This window comes from Salvelinus sp. IW2-2015, unplaced genomic scaffold, assembly GCF_002910315.2.
Source record: "Salvelinus sp. IW2-2015 unplaced genomic scaffold, ASM291031v2 Un_scaffold3316, whole genome shotgun sequence".
Taxonomy (NCBI): Eukaryota; Metazoa; Chordata; class Actinopteri; order Salmoniformes; family Salmonidae; genus Salvelinus; species Salvelinus sp. IW2-2015.
In genome coordinates this window covers 20,337-28,729 of record NW_019944600.1, presented here as the reverse complement: position 1 = coordinate 28,729, position 8,393 = coordinate 20,337, and positions in this window count along the sequence as shown.

Sequence of the window (8,393 nt, the reverse complement as noted above, 5' to 3'; positions counted from 1 at the left end):
TCACTAGCTTTAAGCACCAACTGTCAGAGCAGCTCACAGATCACTGCACCTGTACATAGCTCATCTGTAAATAGCCCATCCAATCTACCTCATCCCCAACTGTATTTATTTATTTATCTTGCTCCTTTGCACCCGTATCTCTACTTGCACATTCATCTTCTGCAGATCTACCATTCCAGTGTTTAATTGCTATATTGTAATTACTTTGCCACCATGGCCTATTTTGCCTTACCTCCCTTATCTTACCTCATATTTGCACACGCTCTATACAAGACTTTTTCTACTGTATTATTGACTGTATGTTTGTTTATTCCATGTGTAACTCTGTGTTGTTGTTTGTGTCAAACTGCTTTGCTTTATTCTTGGCCAGGTCGCAGTTGTAAATTAGAACTTGTTCTCAACTGGCCTTCCTGGTTAAATAAAGGTGAAATAAAAATACAAATAAATTGTTATTCCAGGGCCAACTATGTAGAACATTCAATGGCCACATTAAACCAATGTTATAGTTCACCTCTCAAATCTCTGTGTGGTCAACTACTAAATCTGTGAGATCCATGAAGTAAAGTGTTGTGTCAACTTATCCAATACCAGGCTAATTGACATAACATTTATCTATCCAGCTGAGTTCAGTCATTGATGTGACAGTGACTAACTGTCAGACTTCTCCTTGGTCATGCCACACTGGGCCCTGAGGAACCTGGCTACCCTCACCGCTTCCTGGACCAGAGGGAAGTCTGCTTCCTCTGAGGGAAGTGCCTGTCAGGAAGTTGAGCAGAAATAATAAAAGAGAGAAGAGTTGTAAAGAGAGAGAGGGACAAAGCAGATGAGAAAGCCAAAAGATAACTATTTGACAGACTGGAAAGAATTAACCCAAAAAACGGAGGAAACTAGAATGCTATCTGGCCCTAAACAGAGAGTACACAGTGGCTGAATACCTGACCACTGTGACTGACCCAAATTAAGGAAATCTTTGACTATGTACCGACTCATTGAGCATAGCCTTGCTATTGAGAGAGGCCGCCATAGGCAGACCTGGCTCTCAAGAGAAGACAGGCTATGTGCCCAATGCCCACAAAATGAGGTGCAAACTGAGCTGCACTTCCTAACCTCCTGCCCAATGTATGACCATATTAGAGACACATATTTCCCACAGATTACACAGACCCATTAAGAATTTGAAAACAAATCAAACATTGATAAACTCCCACGTCTGTTACGCAAAATATCCCAGTGTGTAATCACAGCAGCAAGATGTGTGGCCCGTTACCATGGGAACGGGGCAACCAGTGGAGTACAACCCACATTGTAAATACCACCAACATTATCTGTTTATTTATTTTCCCTTTCATACTTCAACTATTTTCTCATTGCTACTGCARTGTACAAAGCCAATAATATAACATTTGAAACATTTGTTTATTTCCCTTATTCTCTATTTCATTTGCTACGGCAATGTAAACGTGTTTCCRATGCCAATAAAGCCCTTTTTTGGATTGGGAAGATCAGATCCACAAAGAATTTGAAAACAAACCCGATTTTGATAAACTCCCATATCTACTGGGTGAAATACCACAGTGTGACATCACAGCAGCAAGATGTGTGACCTGTTGCCACAAGAAAAGGGCCACCAGTGAAGAACAAACACCATTGTAAATACAACCCATATTTATGTTTATTTATTTTCCCTTTTGTACTTTAACCATTTGTACATCGTTACAACACTGTATATATACATAATATGACATTTGTAATGTCTTTATTCTTTTGGAACTTCTGTGAGTGTAATGTTTACTGTTCATTTTCATTGTTTATTTCACTTTTGTATATTATCTACTTCACTTGCTTTGGCAATGTAAACATATGTTTCCCATGCCAATAAAAACACTTAAATTGTATTGAGAGGAGAGGGAGAGAGAGGTAGGGGATGAGAGGGAGAGAGAGAGAGAGAAATATTTAAGATGTATTTCCAGCTATAACAGCATTTTTAGACTTTGGCAAATCCTAACTTCCAGTCACATTTTCACTTAGTTTCCCATTGCCATTAATGCATGACTAAGTGAAAATATGACGTGAATATGGATATAATARTGTCATGTCTACTCGTGTTCCAGTYCAGTATAAATCTAATCCATGTACCAGTGTTCCCAGTTCAGCCCCTCTATCCTCCAGTACATCCAATGTCAATCTCACTGTCTGCCACATCTTGTTACAGAAGTGTCTACAGCTCAACACTGGAACACAGACAGACTGATGTCCTCGACCTGACAGACAGACAGAGAGAGAGACAGACAGATCCATTAACATGAGAGACTGTGATATTGTAGCTATGGAAACATAACAACTCCCCCAGGTACAAATTGCTTTGTCATTATCATGGAGCTCATGCTATTGTCCAACTCCTTCAGAAAGAGTCATCAGATAACAGCTGCGAGAGAGCAGGGAGACTCACCCTGGCCTTGTACTGGGCCCCTTTAAAAGAATCAGACAGGAGAAGTCACTCTGGGCTTGACGGCTCGTAACTGCTCGCCGCCTTGTTGAACCTGCGGCCTATGTAACCTGGGCCTTTTAACCCTGGCCTTGTAAATCAAGGCAGGAGGAGCCTCACCACTGGCCTTCGTAACCTGGCCGTGTAAACCTTGGCTTGTAACCTGGAGCCTGTAAACCTGGCCCTTGTACTGGGCCTTAAAAGATCAGACAGGGAGAAGTCACCCTGGCCTTGTAACCTGGGCCCTCGTAACCTCTGCGCGCCCGTAGCCTGGGCCTCGTGCTGGGCCTCGTAGCCTGGCGCCTCTACTGGCTAACCTGGCCTGTAACCTGGGGCCTCGTAAACTGGGCCTCGTTAACCTGGGCCTCTCCGGTTTGAACTGGCGCTTGTAACAGGGGTCAATCTGGGCCTTGTAATCACTGGCCTTGTAAGATCTGAAGACCGAGGAGAAGTCACCCTGGGCCATTCTAACCTGGGCTTGTAAAGATCAGACAGGGAGAAGTCATCCCTGCCCCTGGGCCTTGTAAGATCAGACAGGAGGAAGTCACCCTGGCCTTGTAAGACTGAGGACGATCCTGGTTGTAACTGGGCTAGATGGCTGACCTTGCTTTCCATGGCAAGCGCACCATCTCCAACGGGGCTCAAGGTTGCCTGGTCCTTCACCTGCTCTTGGACCACTGAGAAGAGCGAGAGAGAGAGAAGAGAGAGAAAGAGAGAGAGAGAGCAGAGAGAGAGAGGAAGGAGAGAGAGAGAGAAAGAGAGGAAGGAGAGAGAGAGACCAGAAGAGGAGAGAAGAGACAGAGACAGAGACAGAGGACAGAAGAGCAGAGATCAGAGACAGAACAGAGACAAGACATGAGACAGGAGAGGAGGAAGAGGGAGAGGGAAGGAGAGGGAGGAGAGGGAAGCAAGAGGGAAGGAGAGAAGAGAAGAGATTATAAATACTATTATTATTATTTATTATTATTTATTCTATTTTATTCTACCATATATGCTTGTTTTTTAACTTGTGTGCTTAACCAATTGACATTGTTACACACACTGTAAATATATATATGTAACATTTTAATGTCTTTATTGTTTCTGAAACTTCTGTAGTGTAATGTTTACTGTTAATTTGTCATTGTTTATTTCACTTTATATAATTATCTACCTCACTTGCTTTGGCAAATGTTACACATTGTTTCCCATGCCAATAAAAGCCCCCTTATATGAATTGAATGAGAGAGAGAGAGAGAGAGAGGAGAGGACGCGAGAGAGAGCGAGAGAGAGCGAGAGAGCCATGAGCCCAGAGAGAGCCGAGAGAAGACAGAAGAAAGACAGAAGAACAGAGAAGAGCAGGAGACAGAGAGAGAGACAGGAGAGAGAGACAGTAGAGAGACAGCAGAAGAGCAACAGAGAGAGAAGAGGAGAGAGGACTAATCGAGTTTGGTGAGTTTGTGTAAGACTCCAATACGGGTTGTTGCCAAGTTGAAATGTAGAGTTATCACCTGGAAAGTCACAAGCACGACCTAACAATCCTCCATCCTCTCCCTTCTCCCCCTTGTAGTGTTATTGACAGCCACAGAGACCAACAGATTATCCAATACGTATCAGTCAACTACGCCCTGCAACCTCAATCATTCAGTCCCCAGTGATAGTACTTCTGCTGCATATTCTCCCTGTAATACAATTGTTCAGCCTACGTTCATAAAAAAGTTGATATATCTCCAGGTGGCCTGCTGGCGGTCATATCCTAGCCCTGCCATGTGGCTAGAGCCGCAGGTCCCGACAAGGCTGCGCTTGGCCCACATCCTGAACTAGGCTGGCTGACTGTTGTCCACGACTTCCACCGAAGGTATATATTACCCCTGTTTCCCGCCCGCTTTAGGTTTGTGCGCGGAATTATTTCATGTTGCTCGTTGAGGTTTTCCTCAGTTATTAACGTGCGTATACAGTGTTGTATGGAAAAGTTAACGGACGTTGTTGTTTCCTCCTCCGTGAGTATTGTACCTGACCCGTGTGCTTGACCTATTAACGACCGCTACTTTTTTGACCAATCTCTCTCTCCTCGCTTGACTCCTTAAGACTACCTCACGTACAGGTCGCAAAACGTGTGGCGTCTGGAACCCTGAAGGAGAATGCCAGAGTGATGCTAAGGGCCGATAGTTCTACATCATCTTCCTGCCATGCTTATCCTCACCAGTGAGTGGAAGGAGCTAGCCTTGGGAGAGAGATGGCGAGCGAGGGGGAGAGAAGAGATAGAATATAGAGGAGGTGAGAGGAGAGAGAGAGAGAGGGGGAGAAGATAGATATAGAGAGGGGAGAGGAAGAGGAGAGGAAAGAGGGAGAGAGATAGATATAGAGAGGGAGAGAGAGATAGAGAGAGAGAGAAAGAGGGGAGAAAGAGATAGACTATAGAGAGGGGAGATGAGAGTAGAAGAAGAGAAAGGGGAGAGAGGTAGAGATTACGTGGAGAGAAAGGGGAAGAGAGGGAAGGAGAAGAAGGAGACAGAGGGGAGAATAGAGAGGGTAAGAGAGGGGCAGTGCTTCAAGACCTTGTTGTCTTTAATATCAGAACCTGTTGTCGGTTAATATCAAACCTGTTGTCGCTGGGAGCATTAGTCTAGACTAGATGTTATATCTACCTGTTTGAAAGGCAGCTGCCCAGTCAGTTCTGTGTCAAGGCATCATGTTCCTGGCCATCAAGAAGAAGATGTACTTCTGGTTTCAAAAATAATGTTGGGGTATAACTGCCTCTGTTGGGGCAAATGATTTATAAGGGACACAACTTGGGCAAGGTAGTCTAGTGGTTAGGCTGTAGGGCGGCAGGTAGCCTAGTGGTTTAGAGCGGTGGGAGGCGGCAAGGTAGCCTAGTGGTAGAAGCTGAGGGGAGGGGTTAGCCTAGTGGTTATGAGCTGTAGGGACGGCAGTAGTTCCTAGTGTTAGAGCGTAGGGACGGCAGGTACCTAGTGTAGAGCGTAGGGAGGCCGGTAGCTCTATGTTAGAGGTAGGGATCGGCAGGTAGCCTAGTGGTTAAAGCTGTAGGACGGCAGGTACCTAGGTTAGAGCGTAGGGAGAGCAGGTAGCCTATTGGTTAGAGGTTAGGGACCGCAGTAGCCTCGTGTTAGAGAGTAGGGACGTGCAGGTTAGCCTAGTGGTAGAGCGTAGGGGCGGCGAGTAGCCTAGTGGTTGAGAGCGTAGGGACGCAGGTAGCCTGGTGGTTAGAGGTAGGGGCAGGGCCAGGTGTAAGCTAGTGGCTGGCCTAGTGGTTTAGAGCTGTAGGGGACGCAGGTAGCCTAGGGTGTAGAGTGTAGGGATGGCAGGTAAGCGCAGGTGGGTTAGAGCGGTAGGGACGGCGGTAGCCTATGTGGTTATAGCGTAGGGACGTGCAGGTAGCGCTATGTGGTTAGGGCGTAAGGGAACGGCAGGTAGCCTATGGTTGCAGCGTAGGGACGGCAGTAGCCCTATGTTTACGAGCCGTGTAGGGGGCGGCAGTGCCTGATGGTTAGAGCGTGAGGGACGGCAGGTAGCCTAGGTCGTTTAGAGGTAGGGCGGCAGGGTTGCCTAGTGGTTAGAGCTGTAGGGACGCAGGGTAGCCTAAGTGGTTAGAGGTGAGGGAGGCTAGGTTTAGCCTGTGTTAGAATGAGCTAGGGACGGCAGGTAGCCCTTAGTGGTTAGAGTACGTGGGCGGCAGGTAACCAGTGTTAGAAGTGTGCCCAGGGATGCGGATGCCTGAGCGGACATAGAGTGAAAACTGGGCGTAGCTATGTTGAGTAGGCGCGTGTGTATAGGACGGGTGCCTGGTGAGTGGCGGTCAAGTATAGTTGGGCTATAACGAAGCAATGATCTAATACGAAGCCGCTCCCTACGGTTACACGTTCTAAGGCTGTCATGAAAATAACAATTTTTCTTACTGACTCTTAGTTAAACAAGGGAAATACAAAGTAAGAAGCGCAGGAAGTGTGGGCACTTTTTGGACATTGCTAGTGGAACAGGGAGAGAATAACAAACATCAATGGCCTCTCAGCAACACAACAGAGCTTCAAGTGGTATTCCTCTGAACAGACATGTGAGCACCGAGGACCTCTGATGAGTCCATGTTGTGTTGTAAACAATTCCAATGGGTTTTGACTTATGATGCGAGTCCCCTAAGTCAGTGGTAATGATGGTGTCAAACAGTCAACCCTGAGTCAGGTTTGGTCAGGGTCTGAAGTCGTGTATGGTCAAGCAGTCACCCTGAGCCGCTAGTCACACGACAGCGTAATGGGTGTCAGCGTCACCCTGGCAGTCCAGTGTAATGGTGGTCACAGTCACCCGAAGTAAGCGTAACGGTGTCAGCAGTCAACCCCCTGAGTCAGTGTAAGAGGGTCAGCAGTCCCCGAGCAGTGTAATGGTGTCAGCAGTCACCAGAGTCCAGTGTAATGGTTCGTGCAAGTCACTCCCGAGTCAGCCGTAATAGGTGTCCAGCAGTCACCGCTGAGTAAGCGTAAGGTGGTCAGCAGTCACCCTGAGTCAGTGTAATGGCTGTCACAGTCACCCCGAGTCAGTGTAATGGTGTCCAGCAGTCACCCAGAGTCAGTGTAATGGTGTTGACAGTCACCTCGAGTCAGTGTAATGGTGTCGGTAGAGTCAGTTATACAGCTCGCACGTTGATGGTCGTCACGTAGACCGTAATGTGTCCGCGGTAACCATTACATCAGTCACTCAATAGGGCTGGAATCTGATGACCACCAAAATCTGCCTGGGAAATGCACCGATCACTGACGTGGTAAACAACAAACAGACAGCTTATTGTTAAAACCACATCAAGTCAGAACAATGACTTGTTTATGACATCAGTGTAATAGAACCAGGGAAACCGGGAAACAAAACAATAAAGATGGCAGGGCCTGGTTGTCTTAGCACGGACGATCGTCAGTCCAGTCCAGCAGTTAAAATCAGAACAAACGACTGTTTTGCTTCTATCACACGTCACACGCTACGTCACTGATCACAGTTCAGTTTGGAATGTAAATCAAAAAGAACAGGCTGACTGACGTCTCTGAAACCCTCGTTGGAGAATCCAGATGTTATATTCACCCCGTGAATATTCCAACGCAGGTTTTTTTGGGGAAAAATCAGGAATTTACAACCTACTAACCTGATAGTACGTCCCTTCCTCCTCTTTCCCTAAGGTCCAATATACATTTGGTAACAGAAGGTGCTCTTTGGTAAAAGGTGGTGAATTGGTCATCAAAAAGAAAGGAGGACCAAGCACTCTTCATATAAATCATTAAAAGCTCTTATTTGTTATGGATGTTCAATAGAAACAAAGTTGAAACAAATCTACCGCGTTTGTCGGCTTGCATGGCCTTCGTCAGGGAGTTAACAAAGAAAAATAATGTTCCTTTTGAATAGCTTTTCCAATTGCCCCTAATTTGAAGAGGGAGTTGTAACGCTCGTCGTCGGTGGAAGGAAGAGTGGACCAAAGCGCAGCGTGGAAAAGTGTTCATTGAAGATTTATTTTTCCAAGAAACACACAAAAAAAAACTAAATTCAAAAAGAACGGGACAATCGCATCAGGCACAGACACTAAACAGAAATAACACCCCACCAACAACGGAAAATGACAAACTATATATGATCCCCAATCAGAGACACACGTAGACAGCTGTCCTCTGATTGGAAACCAACACTAGCAAAAATCACAAGAATAGAAAAAGCATAGATCTCCCACCCAGTCCAACACCCTGACCTAACACCAACATAGAGAATAAATAAGGATCCTAAGGTCAGGGTCAGGTTACAAAAATGATTGACACGAACCTAGTAAGCAAACATACACATTAACAAAGTGAAATACGTAGCTATATATCATGAAAAATACAACTCCAAGCTAATAGTAATAGATGCTAAAAGGTAGGTTCTAACCTTAAATATGACTGGA